This window comes from Muntiacus reevesi, unplaced genomic scaffold (assembly GCF_963930625.1).
Source record: "Muntiacus reevesi unplaced genomic scaffold, mMunRee1.1 SCAFFOLD_85, whole genome shotgun sequence".
Classification (NCBI taxonomy): domain Eukaryota; kingdom Metazoa; phylum Chordata; class Mammalia; order Artiodactyla; family Cervidae; genus Muntiacus; species Muntiacus reevesi.
In genome coordinates this window covers 449,404-474,916 of record NW_027077858.1, presented here as the reverse complement: position 1 = coordinate 474,916, position 25,513 = coordinate 449,404, and the positions used below count along the sequence as shown (strand labels likewise).

Sequence of the window (25,513 nt, the reverse complement as noted above, 5' to 3'; positions counted from 1 at the left end):
CTCTCCTCTTTCACTTTTATTAACAGGCTTTTTAGTTCTTCTTCACTTTGTGCCATAAGGGTGGTGTCATCTGCATATCTGAGGTTATTGATATTTCTCCCAGCAGTCTTGATTCCAGCTTGTGCTTCATCCAGCCCAGCATTTCTCATGATGTACACTGCACATTAGTTAAATAAGCAGGGTGACAATATACAGCCTTGACGTACTCCTTTTCCTATTTGGAACCAGTCTGTTGTTCCATGTCCAGTTCTAACTGTTGCTTCCTGACCTGTATACAGATTTCTCAAGAGGCAGATCAGGTGGTCTGGTATTCCCGTCTCTTTCAGAATTTTCCACAGTTTGTTGTGATCCACACAGTCAAAGGCTTTGGCATAGTCAATAAAGCAGAAATAAATGTTTTTTCTGGAACTCTCTTGCTTTTTCGATGAGTCAGCAGGCGTTGGCAATTTGATCTCTGGTTCCTCTGCCTTTTCTAAATCCAGTTTGAACATCTGGAAGTTCATGGTTCACATACTGTTGAAGTCTGGTTTGGAGAATTTTGAGCATTACCTTGCTAGCATGTGAGATGAGTGCAATTGTGTGGTAGTTTGAGCATTCTTCAGCATTGCCTTTCTTTGGGATTGGAATGAAAACTGACCCTTTCCAGTCCTGCAGTCATTGCTGAGTTTTCCAAATTTGCTACCATATTGAGTGCAACACTTGCATAGCATCGTCTTTGAGGATTTGAAATAGCTTAACTGGAATTCCATCACCTCCACTAGCTTTGTTCGTAATGATGCTTCCTAGGGCCCACTTGACTTCGCATTCCAGGATGTCTGCTCTAGGTGAGTGATCATATCATTTTGATCATCTGGTTTGTGAAGATCTTTTTGTACAGTTCTTCTGTGTATTCTTGCCACCTCTTCTTAATACATTCTGCCTCTGTTGGTCCATACCATTTCTGTCCTTTATTGTGCCCATCTTTGCATGAAATATTCCCTTGGTATCTCTAATTTTCTTGACGAAATCTCATCTTTCCCTTTCTGTTGTTTTCCTCTATTTCTTTGCATTGGTCACTAAGGAAGGCTTTCTTATCTCTCCTTGCTATTCATTGGAACTCTGCATTCAAATGAGTGTATCTTTCCTTTTCTCCTTTGCCTTTCACCTCTCTTCACAGCTATTTGTAAGGCCTTCTCAGACAACCATTTTGCCTTTTTGCATTTCTTTTTCTTGGGGATGGTCTTGCTCCCTGTCTCCTGTATAATGTCACGAACCTCCGTCCATAGTTCCTCAGGCAGTCTTGTCTATCAGATCTAATCTCTTGAATCTATTTCTCACTTCCACTGCATCGTCATAAGGGATTTGATTTAGGTCATATCTGATTGGTCTGGTAGTTTTTCCCTACTTTCTTCAGTTTAAGTCTGAATTTGGCAATAAGGAGTTCATGATCTAAGCCACAGTCAGCTTCCGGTCTTGTTTTTGCTGACTCTATAGAGCTTCTCCATCTTTGGATGCAAAGAATATAATTAGTCTGATTTCAGTGTGGACCGTCTGGTGAAAACCATGTGTAGAGTCTTCTCTTGTGTTACTGGAAGAGGGTGTTTGCTATGACCAGTGTGTTCTCTTGGCAAAACTCTATTAGCCTTTGCCCTGCTTCATTCTGTACTCCAAGGCCAAGTTTGCCTGTTACTCCAGGTGTTTCTTGACTTCCTACTTTGCATTCTAGTCCCATGTAATGAAAAGGACATCTTTTTTTGGGTGTTAGTTCTAGAAGGTCTTGTAGGTCTTCACAGAACCGTTCAACTTCAGCTTCCTCAGCATTACCGGTCGGGGCACAAGCTTGGATTACCATGATACTGAATGGTTTGCCTTGGAAATGAACAGAGATCATTCTGTCATTTTTGAGACTGCACCCAAGCATTTCGAGTGCTTTTGTTGACTTATGACATTTCTTCTAAGGGATTCTTTCCCACAGTAGTAATAATGGTCATCTGAATTAAATTCACCCATTCCAATCCATTTTAGTTTGCTGATTCCTAAAATATTGACGTTCACTCTTGCCATCTCCTGTTTGACCACTTCCAGTTTGCCTTGATTCATGGACCTAGCATTCCTATGCAGTATTGCTCTATCAGCATTGGACTTTGCTTCCGTCACCATCACATCCACAACTGAATGTTGTTTTTGCTTGGCTCCATCTCGTCAGTCTTTGTGGAGTTATTTCTAGGAGCATAGTGGGCACCTACCAACCCAGGGAGTGCATCTTTCAGTGCCCTGTCTTTTTGCATTTTCATGTTGTTGTTGGGGTTCTCAAGGCAAGAATAGTGAAGTGGTTTGCCTTTCCCTTCTCCAATGGGCCATGTTTTGTCAGAACTCTCCACCATGACCCATCCATCTTGGTTGACCCTACAAGGCATGCTCATAGTTAGACTGAGTTAGACAAGGCTGTGGTCCATGTGATCAGTTTGGTTAGTTTTCTGTGATTGTGGTTTTGAGTCTGTTTGCCCTCTGATGGATCAGGATAAGAGGCTTATGAAGCTTCCTGATGGGAGAGACTGACTGAGGGGGAAACTGGTTCTTGTTCTGTTTGGCCATGCTCTGTGAACCTTTAATCCAATCCTCTGTTGAAGGGCAGGGCTATGTTCCCTCCCTGTTATTTATCTGAGGCCAAAGTATGGTGGAGGTAGTGAAGATAATGGCGACCTCGCTCAAAAGGTCACATGCCTGCACTGCTACATCCAGTGCCCCTGACCCTGCAGCAGGCCACCGCCGACCCCTGCCTCTGCCAGAGACTCCTGGACACTCATGGGCAAGTCTGGGTCAGTCTCTTGTGGGGTCACTGCTCCTTTCTCCTGGGTCCTAGTGCACACGAGGTTCTATTTGTGCCCTCCCAGAGTCTGTTTCCCCAGTCCTGTGTGAGTTCTGGCAGCTCTATGTTGGGTTAATGGTGACCTCCTCTGAGACAGCTTATGCCATACTCAGGTCTACTGTACTCAGAGCCCCTGCCTCTGCAGCAGTCCACTGCTGACCCACATGTTCACAGGAGACACCCAAACACAGTTCTGTCTCCGTCTCTGTGGAGTCTCTGGGTCCTGGTGCACATAAAGTTTGTTTGAGCCCTCTGAGTGTCTCTGGCGAGTATGGGGTTTGATTCTACATGGTATTTCAATATATATATCAAACTATATTACTAAATAATTTTTATATCAGTTTTTCAAAAGTCATACCATGTCTATATGCCTGAACAATTAAGCATGTTGCATTTTATTTAATTTCATAAATATTCAAGATTGTCATACAGAGAATGGAAAGAAGTGCTACTGACTTCTTCCATTTTATGTTGAGTAACGAAAGCACAAATGTTATTGTGGAAGCAGTCATCAAGGTGCAGACTTGATTACAGGGTCTAGTGACCTAATAGCAATACAGAAATACAGTTCTGTGAAGAGGAATGTTAGGTATATTTTCCTGTTTTCACCCTCTAAATATTAAAAATTTTGACTTGGGACTTTATTGGTGACGGGGAGCTGGTTATATAGAGAGAGGAAAACAATGAAATATTATGAAACTAATAAGTGTAGATAGTTTTGTTGTTTCTGTAATGCCAGGATGTATTTGGTGTCTGATGTAGAAGTAATCACTCATCTCTGCAGAATCTTTAGAGAGCTACTAAAAGTATTTCTTCTTCAGCATGTTTTCATGGTGAAAATTGGACATGGTAAAATGTCTTAAATAGAAAATATTATTTACCTTCAGTTCAGTTCAGTCGCTCAGTCATGTCCAACTCTTTGTGACCCCATGAATCACAGATCACCAGGCCTTCCTGTCCATCACCAGCTCCCGGAGTTTACCCACATTCATGTCCAGCGAGTCGGTGATGCCATCCAGCCATCTCATCCTCTGTCATCCCCTTCTCCTCCTGCCCCCAATTCCTCCCAACATCAGGGTCTTTTCCAGTGAGTCAACTCTTCGCATGAGGTGGCAAAAGTATTGGAGTTTCAGCTTCAGCATCAGTCCTTCAATGAATATTCAGGACTGATCTCCTTTAGGATGGACTGGTTGGATCTCCTTGCAGTCCAAGGGACTCTCGAGTCTGCTCCAGTACCACAGTTCAAAAGCATCAATTCTTCGGTGCTCAGCTTTCTTCACAGTTCAACTCTCACATCCATACACGACCACTGGAAAAACCATAAGCTTGACTAGACGGACCTTTGTTGACAAAGTAATGTCTCTGCTTTTTAATATGCTATCTAGGTTGGTCATAACTTTCCTTCCAAGGAGTGAGCGTCTTTTAATTTCATGGCTGCAGTCACCATCTGCAGTGATTTTGGAGCCCAGGAAAATAAAGTCAGCCACTGTTTTCACTGTTTCCCCATCTATTTGCCATGAAGTAATGGGACCAGATGCCATGATCTTAGTTTTCTGAATGTTGAGCTTTAAGCCAACTTTTTCACTCTCCTCTTCCACTTTCATCAAGAGGCTCTTTAGTTCTTCACTTTCTGCCGTAAGGGTGGTGTCATCTCCGTGTCTGAGGTTATTGATATTTCTCCCAGCAGTCTGGATTCCCGCTTGTGATTCTTCAAGCCCAGCATTTCTCATGATGTACTCTTCATATAAGTTAAATAAGCACAGTGACAATATACAGCCTTGATGTACTCCTTTTCCTATTTGGAGCCAGTCTGTTGTTCCATGTTCAGTTCTAACTGTTGTTTCCTGACCTACATATAGGTTTCTCAAGAGGTGGGTCAGGTGGCCTGGTGTGACCATCTGTTTCAGAATTTTCCACAGTTTTTTGTGATCCACACGGTCAGAGGCTTTGGCATAGTCAATAAAGCAGAAATAGATGTTTTTCTGGAACTCTCTTGCTTTCTCGATGTTCCAGCAGATGTTGGCAGGTTGATCTCTGGTTCCTCTGCCTTTTCTAAAACCAGCTGGAACATCTGGAAGTTCACAGTTTATGTATTACTGAAGCCTGGCTTGGAGAATTTTGAGCATTACTTTACTAGCGTGAGAGAGGAGTGTGATTATTTACCTTAAGTTCACTATTTTCAGAATTGTGATAGAGAATTAGCATAGTTGTAGTGATACAACTGAGGGACTGAGAGAGGAAGGTTTCTTTTTTGGTGAGCACATCTGTTTTGAACTTTTCCAAAAAACAGCAACAATAATGATTCCTACTATGGCAATAAAATCATAAGGACATTGTATTTAAACAAAACTATGTATGATTCAAGGGTAAGTTTTGTATGTAAGCTTTTTAGCTGTATATACTTAAAGCTATTCGTTATAATACTTTAATTATCTATTGAAGTATACATGCTCAAAAATCTTTCATTGATGGGTGCATAATCATAAAAAGTTTGCAAATCACTCCGTCTATTTTCTGACACTTTTTCCTCATTGAAACAATTACTCTTACAATACAGTTTCTTATACCAATGTTACAGTGTCAACTATGGAATTCTGGCAGTTGATGATAAAATATTGGCAGTACTTATTTTTAAAACATTTCCCACATTTTTCACTTCCACATTGTTTGATCTGTAGTTACTGCTTTGTGTTCACTTGAAGATCTCAGTATATGGGGGAAGCAATAACTCCTACCATCATTGTGATCTTTAGTGTTTGGAGTAATGTTTAGCTGAAGTATTTGGGAAAGCTAACTCTGAAAGGTACTGCTGACCTGTAATAGGAATAACTTTAGGGAAGATTGTTCTTATTGTTTACGTACTGGTGCTTCTTAAAAAAAGCAGATGCTCTTTCTCTTTACAGGATGCCATACTTTACATAAACTCATTATACTGTACTGACATCTGAATTAATATAAAAGTTTAAATTCAGATGTAATTTTCTTTTTGAAAGTTTTTGAGAACAGCTTTTATATACCAGTTTCACACTGTTATGTATCATGTGTTGTTCAGTTGCTCAGTCATGTCCAGGTCTTTGCTACTCTGTGAACTGCAGCATTGCCAGGCTTTCCTGTCCTTCACTGTCTCCCTGAGTTTGCTCAAACTCATGTCCATTGAAATCCATGATACCATCTAACCATCTTATCCTCTGTTGTCCCCTTCTCCTTCTGCCTTCAATGTTTCTCAGCATCAAGATCTTTTCCAGTGAGTTGGCTCTTCGCATCAGGTGGCCACAGTATTGGAGCTTCAGTTTCAGCATTAGTCCTTCCAGTGAATATTCAGGACTTTAGGATGGGCTGGTTGGATCTCCTTGCGGTCCACTGGACTCTCAAGAGTCTTCTCCAACACCACAGTTCAGAAGCATCAGTTCTTCAGCCCTCACCTTTCTTTATGGTCCAAGTAGATACATAACTTGCATTTGTACAGTTTTCCTAAATTTAGGGATCTGTTTTATAAAGTTAGATATGTTAAAAAGTTGAACTGATGCACTGATGTCCTCAGTATATGAATATGTATATGTATATGTATCTAATTCTCACATAAGAATGACTTGGCATAGAAAAAAGAATGATTTGATATAATCCTACTTTTAAATGGTAACCATAGAATGGTTAATGTTAAATTAATATTAAAAACTAATGTTTTTTTTTAATAAAAATAGATCTAACTTGGTTACTTATTTTATTTTAGCGAAGAATAACCAGAATTCAACAAATAGAAAAGGACATACTTCGTATACGACAGCTTTTACAGTCCCAAGCAACCGAAGGTTAGTGAATTGTCTCTTTTGTTTGTAGTTATAATGATAGGTGGTTGTTCTAAGAAAAGAAAATATGTATAATTAGCATGGCATCATTGAAATAGATGCTCTAGAGAATTGAGACACTTGATAAGCTTTTTCATTAAATTAAGTATAGATTTCAAAAATCTATACTAGTATGATTTCTTCATAACTTTTATGCAATTAAAGCTTATAGAGCCATAAATAGATACCTTACTTCAGTTATCTGTTTACATATAATTTGGCTACTAACAGTTTGTAAATAAGCTATCTCCTTGTGTAATCCATAGTAAAAGTTGATCATATACATTTATCTGTGCTTACTTTACAAACTTCATTAAAATGACAGTAAAAGGGTAAAATGAAAAAGCACAAATACCAGGGAAGGTGACAATAAAATTTGGAGAACTGCAAAGCAGATAAACAAATAATTCTTCTAGATTATGGTAGAGAGCTGACCCCAGAGTGAGCAGTAGGAGGTCACAAAGCAACTCATTTTACACTGTGGAGTCCTGAAAGTTTCCAGAGTTGGTTACACTAGGTACTTCTGGAAATGAGGATTAAAAAGGGGGTTAAAACCATATTTGTCAGCTCTTCAGCTGAAATTTGGTTTTGATCACTACACAGAAGGATGGGGTATAAAAAACCATCCCTTCAGCTATCTGTTTATAGCCACTGAATTTGGGCACTTGTCACTTTGTTTATGGGTAAATAAAAAGAAAACCTACATGGAACTTAAATGAACTATTGCTGAATAAGGAAAAATAGCATGTGGGAGGCTCAGAGAAAATAAAGTATTTCTTCTTAAGTCAACTACAGGATGACCTGTCTCTCTGCAATAAGAGCAAAAAGTGTTGAATAAAAGTCCTCATTGAACAATACAGAATTGTTGCTAGGAAAAATTGGCTCAGTATTTGGGGATATACCAATGCAAAGTTTCTAATATGCAGCCAGATTGAGACTCACATTCCAGATCATACAGGAAAAAAGAAGAGAATGCAAAGAATGAAATATCAACCTAGTGCTTTTTTCTAACTATAATTACTAAAAACATGATGAAGTGCTTGTTGATATTTTAAAATGTTTATGAGATACAAAATAGTATGTACACTTTGATCCCATTTTTTAATATGCACAAACAGTCTTTCAGAAATAATATGAAAAGGCAGGTAACCACTGCTAATACCTCCTTGTTTTCTTAGTTTGGCCAGTTTTGTAATGTTTTTATAGTAGCTGCACAGCTTTTAGAGTGAGAGAAAACTTTTGTATGCGAAACAAATCTGACGTGTCCTTTCATCACCAGCATGCTTCCCAAGTAGCTCGATGGTAAAGAATCCGCCTGCCAGCCCAGGAGACGCAGGTTCTATCACTGGGTCGGGAAGATTCCCTGGAGAACGAAATGGCAACCCACCCCAGTAGTCTTCCCTAGTAAATCCAGTAGAAAGAGACACCTGGTGGACTACCGTCCATGGGGTTGCAAAAGAGTCGGACATGACTTGGCAAGTAAACCACAGCAACAGCACTTACTGCCAGCCCTGAGAATCTGACCGGATAATGAACAGTTCTGTTTGGAGGCAGAAACTTAGTGCAAGCCCATTTACACACAGAGAAGACAACTAATTCTAATGTCAAAAAGTATAATTTTGAAAACAGTGTCTTTTAAGACTCTGGTCATGCATGCCTTGCTTTTTAAATCTCTTAGAAGCTTTGGCTTCAGTACATTTGAATTTGAAATATGTAGAAACACGTACTTGCTAAGTAGTCAAGTTCAGTGTAATAGTCATATTGCTAAAAGTAGTTTAATCTGGATGTTTTAAGTCAGTATGAACCAAATATTTGTAATATACAGACTGTGTCCTTTTTGCAATATTAACTCTTCAGTACTGTTTTTTTCTTTCCAAAATAAAACAAAACTATCTCTTTACTCCTTTTTCAATGTCATTGGCATTGCTGTATGTGGCATTCTGGTTATTATGGCCCCTTTGGGTTTCCAGGGTAGTTTATCTGTGGTGTTTTGTTTTTTTTTCCCCTTGATCAAAATTACTATACTCTATTTTTAAAACTGTTTTTAGAGAGGCAACTTTTGTTTTTTATTGAGCAGCACTGCATTTATATTTTCTTTTTATATATATTTTTTCTGCTTTGAGTGTTTGCTGTTGTTTTTCTAGCTTCTTTAGTTATAGTTAGCTTTTATTCACCATCTTTCTTGTATTATGATTTTTACTGTTTGGCTGCATCAACAGGGTTGTTTTTTTTTAAATTTCTAAATCAATATTTACACTTATTTTTTCTACTTGATTGACTCTTTCATGTGTGTTAAATAGCCTTCTTTGCTGTTAGTATTGCTGCACGGGGCTTCTTTTGGTCATCATTTGCCTGGTATAATATACTCACTGTCAGTACATTTCCAAACGTTACCAACATTCTGGCCTCTAGAAATTCCTAAGAAAAATTGTCATTTGTTAATAATAGTTCTCATTATCAGTACAATTATAAGTTTATTGCAGGTTGGGGGCTTGTTTGTGTTTTTTTATCTGTTCAAGATTTCATTTATATCATTGGATTTGGGACCAACTGTCTACCACCATAACCTAGTCTATTCTTGTTTCTTTTTGTTATAAAAATGGCCATATTTTTCATAGCCTTAAGTCGTTACATTTATTCAGTGAATATAAACTAAAAGAAGGTATCATGTCTTATTTAAGAAAGAAAGGTTTTTAATTTTACTGTTTGCTGTTTCTTTATTACTATCAGAAGGAGAAGCTAGAAAATGGAGAAAACGGGATCAGATACTCATAAATTAGTTCACATACAGTACTGAGAAGAAAAGATGTCTGCCAAATAATTTCTCCACCATGAAGCATCTTATAACACTATCTTTGCCCTACCTGCTAACAATTCTGGTTTAAGATCTAGATGCAGGATATAACTCAGATGATATAACTATTGCACTTGATTCAAATCTCAGAAGTTCCAAGAGGGTACATGAGGCAACCAGTCCTACCACTTTCTTTTGTATTCTATAGGTTATTTACTGACAAATGTATACCATTTGGGGGGGAGGGGCCCCAAAAGATGGGAGCTATAAGGAAAATTGTGGCATGATTTAATAGTCTCTAGAAAATAGCCAATGAGAAATAGTTTTTAAAATCCCATGCAGAGTACTCTTATAACTCATTAATAAAGAGACAACCCAACTTACAAATGGGCTAAAGATTTGAATACACATTTCACCAGAAAAATTCATAGGAATGGCTAATAAGCACATGAAAATAGGCTCGACATCATTGGATGTTAAGGAAGTCAAGTTAAAACCACAATGCTATATCACTCTATACTCACTAGGATGGCTGTAATCATGAGGAAAACAATAAGCATTGGCACGGATGTGGATAAATAGAAGCTGTCATATGTTGCTGATGGGAATGTAAAATGGTTCAGCCACTTGGAAAAGTTTGGCAGTTATCTAAAGTATTAAAGGTATAGTTACCATATGACCCAGCAATTCCACTTCTAGCTATCTAAGAGAAATGAGCACATATGTCCACACAGAGACTTTAATTTGAATATTCATGGAAGTATTATTCACAGTAGCCCAAAAGTAGAAAAATGCAAAAGTGTATCAACTGGTAAATCAATAAATAAAATGTATACCGTTACAATGTAATACTACTCGGCAATTAAAAGGAACAAATTGTTGACACACACTATAACTGAGGTGAACCTCAAAAACATTATACTGAGTAAAAGTAGCTAGACATGTAAGTCCGTATATTCCATTTACAATAAACGTACAGAAAAGACGAGTTTACAGAGCAGAGTCATAGTTACTTGGAGCTGTGAGTGGGAATGGGGATTACCTATAAATGAGCATGAAGGATCTTTTTAGAATGATGAAAATGGTCTAAAACTGAAATATAGTGATTCTTGGTAAGTTTATTCAATGTCATTGAGTTGTACACTTAAAGTGGGTGAATTGTCTTAAAGGCATTTTAAATCCAACGTAACCAAAGCACAACTAATGATGGTCTCCTCCTAAGTCCTCCTTGTGACCCCCACATCCTCCAAATCCTCCTTCTCCTTTAGTATTATCTGTCTCCATGAATGGTACCACCATTATTCAGCTGTGTGAGCTAAGAAACAGAAGAGTAGTTTGTGACCCCAGATCTCTTCTTCCACTCACTGTATCCAGTCTGTCGTGCAGTCCTTCAGGTTGACCTCTGTCTCCAAGCATCAGTGCTTCCCTGGGTGTAAAGGACTGTCATCTCCCACTTACTTTAATATTTAGTCTGCAAGTTGATCTCTTGTGTTTCCCATCTTCTTAGACCATTCAAAATTTGAGTTTAAACGATCAGAATACATGCACCTTTTTCCTTTAGAGTATTGGTTATGTGGGGGCATGAGTGCCATCTGAGAATCACACTAAAATTCAACAAAATCATTAAGTTCCTTTTTTTAACCATCTCTCTGTTCTACTCTTCACACTGTAATTCTTTGATATCCTAGAGCAAACCACGTTTCTCCCATCACAGCTCCTTTGCATATGGTCTCTATTTCCCTAAATTTTTGCATGTGGTCTCTGTTTCCTTCATCCTCTGCCATATCCCGTTTCCTAGAACTCCTGTTTATATTTTAGATCTCAGTCCAAACAATACTTCCTAAGAGAGCACTTCCCCTGACTCCCACAATGTCTGATGTCCCTCTGTTATATATCCTTATAAGCAACTTGTGCTCTTTTTTCAGAGTGCTTGTCGAAGTGTTTAACTTTACTGTTGTTTCTTTCATTATTTGATAGCATCCCTGACTAGACTAAATCTGGAAGAGTGCGTTGAACGATGCCTGGGTTTGTCAGTACTGTGTTCTCCAGCCCTATTGCAAGTAACTGACATAGCACATACTCAATAATTACTTTTATATTGACATCTTCAGTGATGTCAGTGTCAAATCTTTGTAGATTTAGTGCTCGTTGATTCATTTTTTCTCTTCACTGACTTTGTATTCTCTGCTTTAGATGATTTTGTTGAATTTTGTGGTATCACTTTCCCAAGGTACTGTTTTTTCTTGTTTCTGAATTATTGGGACTACTTCTCTTTTGCCTATGTATAACTTACACTTGTTTATTGATGGAAATAGTATATGTAAATTATTTTAAAGTCACATTTTAAATGGTCTAGGAAAGCTTTATGTTTAAATAAATTCCAGTGGAAGCCATTTTGTAACATAGTTTTCCATTATTATGTCACAATTTTTAATGTGTAATTTTTAATTTTGCCTATAATGTTCCTAGAGGAGGCACACTGGTAATTGTTTCTATAAAAGATACTTGATTATTTTCTTTCTTTGATTCTGTGGTGATAGTTTTCAAAGTGACTGCTTTGTACTAGATATAATCTGTCTTGAAATTACTGCTTTTACTGGATATAATCTTGCCCTTTCACTTTACCTAACAGATGGTGGTTACATTAGAAAAGGTTTTGGTTTTATTCATATTAGAATCTAAGAGCTTATCTGTTGGTTTCATATTACTTTTATTAGCAGATGTATATAAAAATATATGTGTGTGTAAGTATAAATATACTTACATAGAAGGTATTTATAAGCTATAGTAACTGCTATATTTGCAGCTCTATTAAATACCAGAACCATGTGACCTTGCGGAAAAGACAGTTATTTGCTCTAGTTGGGTTATGTCCCCGATAGTGATGTGAGCACAGCTGGTGGAGGATGGTGTTTCTGTGGGTCTCAGAAAACCCTTTGCCTTGTGCAGCCCTAGTGTTCGAGGGACACACTTCACTTTGCTGTGACCGAGACAGGCAGCTGACAGCCCGCTGGAGGCTATGGAGTGTAGCTCCGTGCTTTTGTGAACCTGTGTCATTGAGGCCTTCAGAGCTTTAGAGCAAGAAAGAAGGAAAGCTGTGGGCTGAGAAAGCATGCACCGTTTTTGTATGTATTGATGTTAACTCCATATTAACAGAGGTCATCTCAGAGCAAGCATGAAGCTGGCTCACATGAAGCCGAACGGCAGAATGAAGGTCAAGGAGTGGCAGAAATCAACATGGCAACTGTGGGTAGCGGTCAGGTAAATAGATTATTTTATTAATTTCTTTTCTAGTTAACTATTTAAATATTTTAAAAGAAATACTGAGTGAGATGATTCTCACATGACCTGTTTCCTTCCTAAATGGATATCTCCAGAAGAATTCAGTACTAAAATGCTATGTCATTTTTCTTTATTATATTTAACTATGAAGCTTTCAAATTTCCAAGTATATTTTATAGCTCTAAAGTATGTGTCTCTGTTTTAGCCTAAAATGATTAATGTGAGTGGAGTTTCTTTGAAAAATAAATACTAAGCTGCATTTTGGTCATATGTGATTTGACCTAGTTATTATTGCTTGCATTGAATAGATTTGCTCTTTCTCTGTGGCATTCTAAGATATTTTTGTGTTTTTTAAAAAAATCATAAAGAGTTAATATTTTCATCTTCAGTTGTATTCCAGGATTATAGAAACCTAGCATTTAAATAAACAATTCTAATGCCCATTAAAATAAAAGTAAATAAATACCCTAGTCATATTTACTATTATCATCTTTAGCAAAATTATGGAAGACAATTTTTTAAAATGTAGAACATTATCTTGTTGTGCTGCCATCAGTTTTCTATTAGAGTTTGATTGGAATGTATCCTAATGAGTATTTTTCTTTGGAGTGTTCTGTATTCTCCACATTTTTTCAAGCAATATTTTATGTTTTAAATGAATGATTTTTTAAAATACAGTTTCAACTAAGTTGATTTTAAGGAAATTTTCTTACTGTTGATATAAAATATTCCTTTAGTGCCTATAGATTACTTTTAATGATACTATTTATTTGTTCTATTAGTTCATTAAAATTTAAAGCTTAAAATGTCTCATACTTAATTTAAATATTTAAATTTACCACATTTAAACAAAAATATACTTCATTTTAATATTACTGGTCCACATTGTACTGGATAATACTCTACAGATGGTAAATTAGGGCAAAAAAAATTATATTCCAATAGTACATTTGGGTTCTTTGTCTACTACTTAGGGAGTTCTCTGGGATTATCATGTGTTCCTACACATATGTAGAAAGAAGTTCTGTCTTCTTGACAAAAATCTTTTTTTTTTGCTTTAGGATTAAGACCCACTATTAATACTTTGGGGTCATATTTCAATTATTATATCCTTTAAAGCCTCACCTAGCCAATAAGCTCAATATTTATTTTTTTAATTGAATTCTTATCTCATTTCTTATATCAGAATTTAACTCTGAATATATTAGATTTAATGTCAAAGATGAAAACTTTAAAAAGCAGTTTACTTATTTACCTATGTTGTGTCTTAGTCGTGGCATGTGAGATCTTCTTCCCTGCGGCATGCGGGATCTTCTGTTACGCCGTGCAGGCCCAGAAGTCGTGGCCCTCGGACTTAGTTGCCTTGCAGTATGTGGGATCTTAGTTCCCAGACCAGGGGTCAAACTCGCATCCCCTGCATTAGAAGGCAGATTCTTAATCACTGAATCACCAGGGAAGTCCCCCAAATGAAAACTGTTAGAAATATTAAAAGTTAAGGAAATGAGCATAGAGTTTTTATAATCATGAAGTGAGTAGGAAACCATAAAAGAACCATAGGCTTCATTTAAAAATGTAAGACTTTAGTGTGCGATAAAATCATAACAAACTTACAAGACAAAAACCAAAATCACATTAATGACGCTACAGCTACTTCCAGATCTTAATGTAGATAAGAGTCTGTGAGACTGTGATCCAGTTATGCCAAAATCCCTTTACCTGTCAGACTCTTGGGGTTTGTTCATTTCTTTTGTTATTTGCTCCAGAGACAAAACAGTTGACACTAACAAAACTGAAAATAATCTCTTTGACTTTCTCAGAATCACAGTAATATGATCCATCAAGCTCCTGCCCTAGTGCCCTTGGGGAAGGAAGTTCATTGTACCTCACCTGGTTTCCTGCCCACAGCCACTCTGCCAGAATGATCTTTCACGAGTAAATCACCCTCTTGGTAAAATCCTTTGTTGGCATCCATTGATTCTCAGAAAAAGACAAGCCTTACTACGACCTGTATAACCTGGCTCCTGCCTAAACTTGCCAGCTGTCTGTCACCCTTTGCTCTCAGCACGCCTGCCACGCTGGCCCTTCAGGACTTCCCCTTGACGGCTTCCTCTGCTGCAGCCTGCACACCATCTGCCCATTCCCTCTTGTGCCTTCTCATCCCACTTCACTCAGTTAACAGCAGTCTGTGTGTGTCTGAACTTTAGCGTGATTTCTCTCAAGAGGCTTGAACTGTTCACATCCCATTACAGGCTGTCCTCGCTTGTTCTTCTCACCTTGAAGACCACATTTGCAGTTTTATATTTATTTATGTGGTTATTTCTGTTCTCCCTACTAAATTGTAAGCTCCAGAAAGACAAAGATTCTTTCCAGTTTTATTCATTTTTATATCCCCACAGTCCCTGATAAATAAATAGTAGATAATAGCAATGAATATATGTAGGTTGGAAGGGATAACTAACATCCCTTCTAGAAAGAGGGATTTTTGATCTGTGATTAATCTCCCTTGAATGTTAAATGAAAAGAGAAAGCTAGAAATAAATTATATGGGCTAGATCCCTACTTGCTTAGTATATAACTTTATGTGTAATTCATTTATGAATCGATCTCAGCTTTTCCATTTAATGTTTAGAACCAGATCTCTAGTGAGACAACCAGTAAGTAGTGATGAAGTTCAAACAAGACTGGGAAAGAGATGAAATGGTAGGAGAACCTTTTCCACTGCCAATAATATGTTTTTAAGCCTGTTATTATGGAAAATTTCAAATATATACAGAGGCAAACAGAGTAATAGAGTAATCTGCAGGTACCCTATATACTTTGTCCTCTGATTTTATTTTTGGAAAAGATCCCAGACATCATCATTTTTTGCTTAAATATTAAATACTTCACTGAGTATTTACAGAATATAACATTTTTTTAATTGAAATGTAGTTGATTCCTAACATTGTTAGTTTCAGGTATACAGCAAAGTGATTCAGTTATATTGTATTTTTCCAATTCTTTTCCATTTTAGGTTATTACAAGATATTGAATAAAATTCGCTAGGGCTTCCCAGGTGGTGCTAGTGGTAAAGAACTTGCCTGCCAGTGCAGGAGACAAAAGAGCTGCGGGTTTGATCCCTGGGTTGGGTAGATCTCGAGGGCATGGCAACCCACTTCAGTGTTGTTGCCTAGAGAATCCCACGGACAGAGGAGCCTGGCGGGCTATGGTCCATAGGGTCACAAAGAGTTGGATGTGACTGAAGCGACTTAGCATGCACACATGCACATACTATAAAGTAAATCCTTGTTTATTTTATATATATCAAAGTGTATGTATCTGTTAATCCCATACTCCTAATTTATCCCTCCTCCCATTTCCCCTTTAATAACTATAAGTTTGTTTTCTGTGTCTAAGAATACTTTCTTTTAAATTGAAAATACAGTTGATTTACATTATTGTGTTAGTTTTAGCTCTACAGCAAAGTGATTCAGTAACATATACATATTTTTTGGATTATTTATATCTGTTGATCCCATACCTTTAATTTGTCCTTCTCTGTCATCTGTGGTAACCGTAAGTTTGTTTTCTGTGTCTGTGAGTCTATTTCTGTTTTGTGTGTAGATATATTTGTATTATTTTTTAGACTGTACATATAAGTGATCTCATATAATGTCTGTCTTTGTCTGACTCCCTCACTTAGTATGGCATTCTCTAGCTCCATCCATGGTGCTGCAAGTGGCAGTATTTCATTCTTTTTTGTGACTTCTTAAACCATTGTATCTTCTTAAAACCATCATCTGTTGATGGGTACTTGGGTTCTTTCCAGGTCTTGGTTAATATAAATAGTGTTGCTGTGAACATTTGGGTGCATTTATCTTTTCAGATTAGAGTTTTCATCTTTTTTGGATTTATGCCCAGGAGTGAGATTGCTGGATCATGTGGTAACTCTATTTTTAGTTTTTTAAGAAACCTCCATACCGGTTTTCATTGTGGCTGTACCAATTTATATTCCCACTAACAGTGTAGAAGGATTTCCTTTTCTCCACATGCTCTCCAGACTTTTTGCTTTGATGGTGGCCATTTTTAATTTGAATTTCTCAGTAATCAGTGATGTTGAGCATCTTTTCATGATTTGTTGGCTATCTGTATGCCTTTTGAAGGAATGTCTGTTTAGGTCTTCTGTCCATCCTTTGATTTTTGTTGCTTTTATTTTTTATTTTTATTTTTTTGATACTGAGTTGTATGAGCTGTTTGTACATTTTGGATATTGACTGTCAATCAAATATTTTCTCCCAGTCTGTAGGCTGTGTTTCTGTTTTGTTGATAGTTTTCTTTACTGGAAAAAAATCTTTTAAGTTTGACTAGGTCCCGTTTATTTATTTTTGCTTTTATTTGTTTTCCCTTGGGAGACTGATCTAAGAAAATATTGCTATAATTTGAGACTATGAGACTATTTTGCCTATGTTTTCTTCCAGAAGTTTTATGGTATCATGTCTTATACTTATGTCTTTAAAACAATTTGAGGGATTTGGGGGGCTTGTTTGTTTATGGTGTGAGGGTGTGTGCTGACTTCACTGATTTACATGTAGCTGTCCAGCTTTCCTAGTGTCACTGGCTGAAAAGACCGTCTCTTCTCCGTTGTGTGTTCTTATCTCCTTTGTCAAGGATTAACTGACTGTAGGTATGTGGGTTTACTTCTGGGTTCTCTATCCTGTTCTTTTGGTCTGTGTGTCTATCTGTCATGTTTCTGTACAAATGCCATGCTGTTTTGATTACTGTAGCTTGGTAGTATTGTCCGAAGTCCCAAAGCACTCTGCAGATTTAATGCAATTCCTGTCAAGATGCCTATGACATTTTTCACAGAACTAGAACAAATAATACTAAAATTTCTATGGAACTACAAAAGGCCCAGAATTGCTAAAGCAGTCCTGCAGCCAGAGGACACCTAGAATACATAACTATTATGCCATTATTACACTCCCAAAGAAACTAACAGTAGTTCCTCGGTAGCATCAGATTTCAAATTTGCAGTTGCTTCGTAAATGTCATAATTTTTAAATTTATTTGACACAAGGGCCAGATAAAGTTCATGCACAGAGATTGGTTAGTGTGTCTTTGAAATTTCTTTTAATCTATAGATTTCTTCTTTGTCTCTTAGATTTTTGCTGTATATTTATTGAATAACCAAAGTTATTTGTCTTCTCAAGTTTTCCATAGTCTGAATTTTGCTAGGAACATCTGCATGGTGAAGTTTGACCTATCTCTCTGTCTTCTGTATTCCCTGTAAATTGGTATTGGGTCTAGCAATGTGATCAGATTTGGTCTCAGGCCCTCATTCTATGCCTGAGACTTTCATAGGTAGCATAGTGGTCTTCCACCAGAAAGCACATAACATCTTTTTGTGATATTCACAGCATTTATACTTAATGTCTACCTTTATTAATTCACTAAGGGTTGTAGAATTAGCTGTAGTACTTTAATAAAGAGAAACTTCTCATCTACTGTTGGGCCACTTCCGTGTACCATCTGTATGAAAAAAGGCAAGGTGAGGAGGGTGCTTGCTTCTTTTGCTTCTTCTCCCTCTTACACAGTTTCACAGAGAGTTGGAGACTGTTGCTACCTTTATGGTGAACTTCTTAGAGTCACTTTGTTTTGTTTTGTTTTCTCAGAAAAATACTGTTTTTTGAGTCCCTTCCTAAAGTGAGCAAGTAGATAATAGAAGAGGGATTTGTACCCAGCAAGTGTAGTTGAAATTGACTGTGTCCCAGCTGTACTGATTGAACTGCCAGGCATAGTCCTTCTTGGGCCCCTCGGCACACATTTGAGTGCCTCTGATGGCAGTGGATATTGAAAGGTGGATAAAGGAGGACCAGAAGATAGAGAAGTGCTTGATTCTAATGTGTGTTGAAAAGGAGATGCAGGTCAGAAGCAACAGTTAGAACCAGACATGAAACAACAGACTGGTTAAAAATCTAGAAAGGAGTACATCAAGGCTGTATATTGTCACCCTGCTTATTTAACTTATATGCAGAGTACATCATGAGAAATGCCAGGCTAGGAGACTCACAAGCTGGAATCAGGATTGTTGGAAGGAATATCAGCAACCTCAGATATGCAGATGATACCACTCTAATGGCTGAAAGTGAAGAGGAACTAAAGAACCGCTTGATGAAGGTGAAAGAGGAGAGTGAAAAGGCTGGCTTAATATTCAACATTCAAAGAATGAAGATCATGGCATCCTGTCTTATCATTTCATGGCAAGTCGATGGGAAAAGTGGGAACAGTGGCAGATGTTATTTTCTTGGGTTCCAAAATCACTGCGAATGGTGACTGCAGCCATGAAATTAAAAGACACTTGCTCCTTGGGTGAAAAGCTATGACCAACCTAGACAGCATATTAAAAAGCAGAGGCGTCACTTTGCTGACAAAGGTTCATATAGTCAAAGCTATGGTTTTTCTAGTAGTCATATACGGATGAGAGATTTGGACTGTAAAGAAGGCTGAGCAGTGAAGAATTGATGCTTTTGAACTGTGGTGTTGGAGAGGACTCTTGAGAGTCCCATGGACTACAGGGAGATCAAACCAGTCAATAGTAAATGAAATCAACCCTGAATATTCATTGGAAGAACTGATCCGGAAGCTCCAATACTTTGGCCACCTGATGCAAAGAGGCAAGTCATTGAAAAAGACCCTGATGCTGGGAAAGATTGAGCACAAGAGGAGAAGGGGGCAAAGGAGGATGAGATTGTTGGATGGCATCACCAACTCAAAGGACATGAGTTTGAGTAAACTCCAGGAGATAGTGAAGGACAGCTTGGCATGCTGCAGTCCATGGGGTCACAGAGAGTCAGACTTGGCTTAGCGACCGAACAACGATAACCATTTCTTACAGGTTACTGCTTCTCTGGTCCCTCTGAAGGATGTTGGTGCAGACTTAATCATAATAAAAAGGCCCAGGAAAGATTCTCAAGACTCAAGTTCTGGCTTATAGGTAGTATGGGTATGGGAATGTTCTCTTGGAATCTCCTTATAATAAATCCATCTAGGTTTCTAGCTAGAGAGTTTGGGAGAGCAGAGTGGAGAGTGTCCCAAAATCAAGAATCTATATAGAAAGATACTAAGTCTGAAGCTTAAAGGTGATTGATGTCTACACTGAAATGAATGTCAGAACATGTTTCATCGTAGACATGGGTTTTTCCTTGCTTTGTAATGTAACCTCTTGTTTCTCTTCTGTTTCAAACAATATGTTAGTTATCTATTGCTGCCTGACAAATTTAGCAGCTTAAATCAGCAACCATTTATTGTCTTTGTAGGTCAGGAATCCTGGTGCAGCTTAGCTGAGTGCCTCTGGTTCAGGGTCTCTCATAGGCTGCAGTCGCCATGTTGGCTGGGGCCACAGTCATTTCAAGATTTGATGAGGGGAGGATCTGCTTCTAAACTCACCATATGACTGTTAGCAGGCCTGAGATGTCCAGGCTGTCGGCCAGTGGTATCATTTCTTGCCACCAAGGCCTCTGCAAAGAGCAGTTCATAGTGTAGTATCTGGCAATCCCTCAGAGAAGAACAAGAGAGGGTGTCCAGGATGGAAGCCACAGTTTTTGTAAACTTATCTTGAAAGTGACTTCTCATCATATCTATAGCAGTCTGTTCGCTAAAAGCCTTACACAAAATCTGGCCTACACTTAACCACAGGAGTAGTTCACAAGGTGGTGAATTCTAGAAGACAAGGCTCCTTACGGGTTGTGTTACATCCTCACCACCAGAAACAAAGTATTTAGATATCCTTAAAGACAGTATGCTTGCTTCAGCATAAGGAGTCATTCATTTCCTCCTGTAGATCAAAAGCAGCCCTTTGCCAAAATTTCCTTAAAAGTCTCCCACCTGCTCTCTTTATCTTGAGTCTTGGTCCCTCAACTCCATCCTCCTTATTGCAATCAGAAGAAGCTCTTAATCTCCAAGTGAGTCAGTTTCTCTGTCTCTCTCTCTCTCTCTCTCTCTCTCTCTCTCTCTCTCTCTCTCTCTCTCTCTCTCTCTCTCTCTCTCTCTCTCTCTCTCACAGGCACACACACACGTACACATTCTTTGTGACCTGTGCTTAGGGCCTCTGCCTCATCTGGGCTGCTGTGTGGCTGACCCTCCTCTTTTTTAAGGAGACACCTCTCTGTCGTTCACAGTCAGACAGCCCTTTACTCTACAATCCTGAGCTGAGTGCCCGCCACTCCTGTCTGCACACCTGCACTCGTCACGGCACTGTGTGTTTACATGTTGAGCAACCTGTCCAGGCTCCATATGCAGCGAGGGTGGGGGTGTCTTACTCACTTACATTCCTACAGACTAGCATTGCACCAAGAAAGGACAGAAATGGTATGGACATAACAAGCAGAAGATGCTAAGAAGAGGTGGCAAGAATACACAGAAGAAGTGCACAAAAAAGACCTTCATGACCCAGATGACCACGATGGTGTGGTCACTCACCTAGAGCCAGACATCCTGGAGTGTGAAGTCTAGTGGGCCTTGGGAAGCATTTCATCACTCAATGGGGCTTTCTTCCAGCCAGTGTATATTTAGCTGAATATGGTTTCATGCCTTTTGATTTGGGAAAGAATATTACTCTTAGAATGTCTTCAGTGTTTGGTTTCTTCTACATTGTACTTTGTCTTTTACAACAGTTTTTTTTTTTCCTCCTTCAGTCTTTCTCTAAATTCTACTCAAGTTTATAGATAAAAATACTCATTTTGAGCAGTTATAAATGTTCACACTTTAATGGTATATTTAGCTATTTACCCTAAAGACAGTTCATTTGGAGTATCTTAGCATGAAGCTAGCTATATTTATCTATAATCTAAATTATACTGTCTATAATTTGCTTAATTTCTAGGGGTCAAGTACACGAATAGATCATGAAACAGCCAGTGTTTTGAGCTCTAGTAGCACACATTAAGCTCCTTGAAGGCTGACCAGTCATCTGGGAACCAAGGTAACGGATTATAGAGTCTTGTCGCTAGAACTCTGAGTGCTCTACTAAAACATTCTTCATGCTTCTTTTAATTTTGGCTTAAGTATTCTTTTGTTTCCATCATCGCAGTCTCTTAAAGAAATGACAGCCAGGTCTCTGCAAGCATCCTGAGGTGCAGCCCACAGCTGGCTCGCCCCCCTGAGCTCTCCCCTCCCCGTGACTTTCTGCCTGGCTGCCCTGGCTGCAGTGGTGCAGCCCTCCACTTCCCACCCTGCTGCACAGTGACCCTCAGGGTCCTCGCCAGCCTGCAGAGCTCTTCTTGGGCTTTCCTTCTTTACAGAGCGTTTTCTGACCCAGGGCCCTCGCGCCTGCCCATGCAGTCTGTGTCTGCCTCCTTTGAAGCACTACATTTGGAGCACGGGGACTATTTTTTAAACGGTATATTTTCCATTACATCTAAATACTTCCTTGTTTTCATAGCATATTCTACATACTCTTTCTTTACTTTAGTAATATAATGGCTCTGAGGAAAAGCATTACATAACTAATGTCGATATAAGAAATGAATTTTAGAGTAGCAGTGATATTATTAATATAAAACTTAATCCTTTTAGTAACTCACAATAGTTACTACTTGGGATCACTAATATGCCAGTAACTGCTAAGACTTGTATGTAAACTATCTCTGATCTTTTCCAAAACCCTTTGAATGTGTTATTCTTGCCCCTCTTTTAAGTGAGAATACTAAAGCCAAAAAGATGGTAATTAAATTAGAATTCCACCCCAGTCTGTCCAACACGAGTAGTTTTTACTGTAAAGAAAACCTTTAATATATAAGAGTACTATTGCTTGAAAACTGGCAGCTTGAATACCATTTCCTTTTGGAGCGATTTTTGCATGATAATATTAAGACCTTACTACATTTTTGAATGCCAGCTACTGTCCTGTATACATGTGTGACTTTAGTTAATCTTCACAAAGAAAACCCTATTAGGTAAATTACTCTGTTTGGCAGCTGAGACAGCTGGACCTCAGAGAACTCTGGTAACCTGCTTGTGTCACACAGCTCACTTGCAAATAGTAGGACATTACCAGAAGAGTCTCAAGGTGGCTAAAGTTGCCCCTGGTTTGGAACCACTAATTTATAGATATGATGCATTTCTATAATAGCCTCAACTTTCACACAGTAGCTCTTGCTTTTAAAAAATGCGGTTGATCACAGGACAGGATGACTGGGTGCTATTTCCTGTTTCTGATCTGCTTCTGAGTAAATTCTTGGAATTTACAGGAAGGGAGTAATGATGCTTACCAGCTGCTTAAAAAAAATTAAATAAGAATATTGACTTTGTATCTCTATATGATCAGGGATCATCCCTATATGATCCCTTTATGAGAAAATACTTTTACATGTATAAGGGAGATATCATAATTTTAACAATATTATAATCTGGTGACGGTTAGCAATTGCTTAGAACCAGTACTTAGTAAATAGTAATTGCTAAAAAACATTTTACTGATTATGGTTGTAGATTTTAAAAAGTAAAATTTTTAATTGTGTAAAGAATTTTAGATAAACCACATTTCTTGCTCTGTATGTGTTGGTAGGTGTGTGTGTGTGTGGTGGGTGGGGGAGATGTGAGAAAGAGAAAAATCAGTTGATTGTCTTTCATTATGATAACAGATTTTCACCCACTGATCCAGATAATAGCAGTTTAGGTATGCAAGAACCTACTGTCTCCTTATGACTATATACTACCACTACTAATATTTACTCATAAAGAAGATGGTGATAATGATTATAGCAATATGGATTTTGAAATAACGCTCATTACTTCATCCTGGAAAGAGATTTTTGTTTTTGTTTCTGTTTTTGTTTGAGTTACAGCTAATATCCCATTCATCACTTCATTGGTGTTGGCTTTTGGCTATTAAAGTCATAATTTTGTTTCTAAACTCATTTGGCCCACAGGTGGAAATGGTGTATTCATTGTTGTCAATGCTTGGTACTCATGATAAGGATGATATGTCGTGAACTTTGCTAGCTATGTCTAGCTCCCAAGACAGCTGTATATCCATGCGACAGTCTGGATGTCTTCCTCTCCTCATCCAGCTTTTACACGGCAATGACAAAGACTCTGTGTTGTTGAGCAATTCCTGGGGCGGTAAAGAGGCTCTGGCCAGGGCCAGTGCAGCACTCCACAACATCATTCACTCACAGCCTGATGACAAGAGAGGCAGGCGTGAAATCCGAGTCCTTCATCTTTTGGAACAGATACGAGCTTACTGTGAAACCTGTTGGGAGTGGCAAGAAGCCCATGAACAAGGCATGGACCAGGACAAAAATCCAAGTATGTTCCATATGGTGCATGTGACAAAGCAAATGTAAAAGTTTTTGAAATGAAAAGTTTTTTAATTAGGACGGTGTCTTTATGAATCAGAGTGGGAAATTCATATTAGCCACCTGCACCGCTCACATAGTTTAAAGCTTAATTTCTCTATTTCCCTAGGAAAAAAAGTTAGCAAAGGGAAATGTTGTGTGCACTACAGTACAACCAGAAAATAACAGAAAATCAAAGTAGACTTAAACAGTCATAGCATAGTTGATCTAGAAAGAACTTGAGCGATTATGTTCTCCTTCTCTTGAGATTAAGCTCAGGAAAGTGACTTTACGTAAGTTCCTTCAGCTGTGAGTGACCAAGCCATTCTCTTATATTTGCATATCGCTTTACTCAGTGGATGCAGAGCTGTGTTATATCTGTTATTTGATCCTTAGAACAGCCTTGTGAAGTAGGAAGAGAAGATATTATCATCTTCATTTTACAGATGAAGAGACTGAGGTTCAGAGAGGCCAAAAGACTTGCCTGTGGCTTCACAGGTAGTGGGTGGGGGATCCAGGGCCAGAGGCCAGACCCCCTGACCCTCAGCCCAGTGTCCTTCCCACTTCACTGCCTGTCTTCAGGCCTTGGGGCCCCAGCTGCTGGGGTGATCAGCCACCCAGCTCTTTTCTCAGGGAGAAACCCTCTCCCCCAGGAGCAGGGATCATGGGAGTTGGGACCCTTGAGGAGATAAGTTACTTCATTCCTATGGGAAGAACCAAAAGCAGTAAGTATATAAGGTAAGACCTCCTTTCACCTGGTAAGAACCCACACATAGACATACACACAGCAAAGGACTATCGAGTCAGTATCTTGATTGGGGGAGCAGGAGAAAGACTGATGATGAGAACTTGATCTATAAAGATTTAGTAGATTTCTCTTAGGGTTAGGTATAAAGGTGAATTTATTTAAAATTAAAAAATTTTCAACAGTAAGAATATAGCAGAAATGTCCTTTCTGTTTGTCCTAGGGCTAGGGAGAATTAATAAGTTGCTTTACTGGGAGAACATTATCTTTCTGGATTGTTTTCTTTGGCTGTCCACAATTATGTAATGACTTGTATTGTGTGCTCTTAATACCTGTTCTCAGACAAGTTAAATAGAATAAATACTATTACTTCTGAAAAATAGACTTGGTTTTTCAATTTTTATTTCAAGTAACAGTTTTGAAACTTTATGTATAGCACTAAATGTGTAAGTACATTTTCTTAGACACTTTTCCTTTAAATTTTTATTTACTATCTGGTGTCTATATAATAAACTTTCTCTACTAGAGTTGCACTAGGTTTCTCTATACATTTCTATACAGCCATGTGCCTTTCAGCTTTGAAAATATAAATTATAAATAAATAGTTTTATACCAAAATGTTTTTATTATTTCAAATAACCAGTATAATTTTTAAGTTATTAGTTGAATTATAGCATAAACCTA

The 25,513-nt window shown here is 38.1% G+C and overlaps 1 long non-coding RNA gene across 1 annotated transcript; it reads left to right on the top strand.

Moving 5' to 3' along the window:
- The first annotated feature begins 12,466 nt into the window (after nucleotides 1-12,466).
- LOC136155192 (uncharacterized) lies at nucleotides 12,467-23,772 on the top strand. Its single transcript, XR_010660717.1, has 4 exons — nucleotides 12,467-12,748; nucleotides 14,587-14,717; nucleotides 21,630-21,728; nucleotides 23,677-23,772. It is a non-coding gene; the product is annotated as an uncharacterized lncRNA (long non-coding RNA).
- Nucleotides 23,773-25,513: the final 1,741 nt, after the last annotated feature.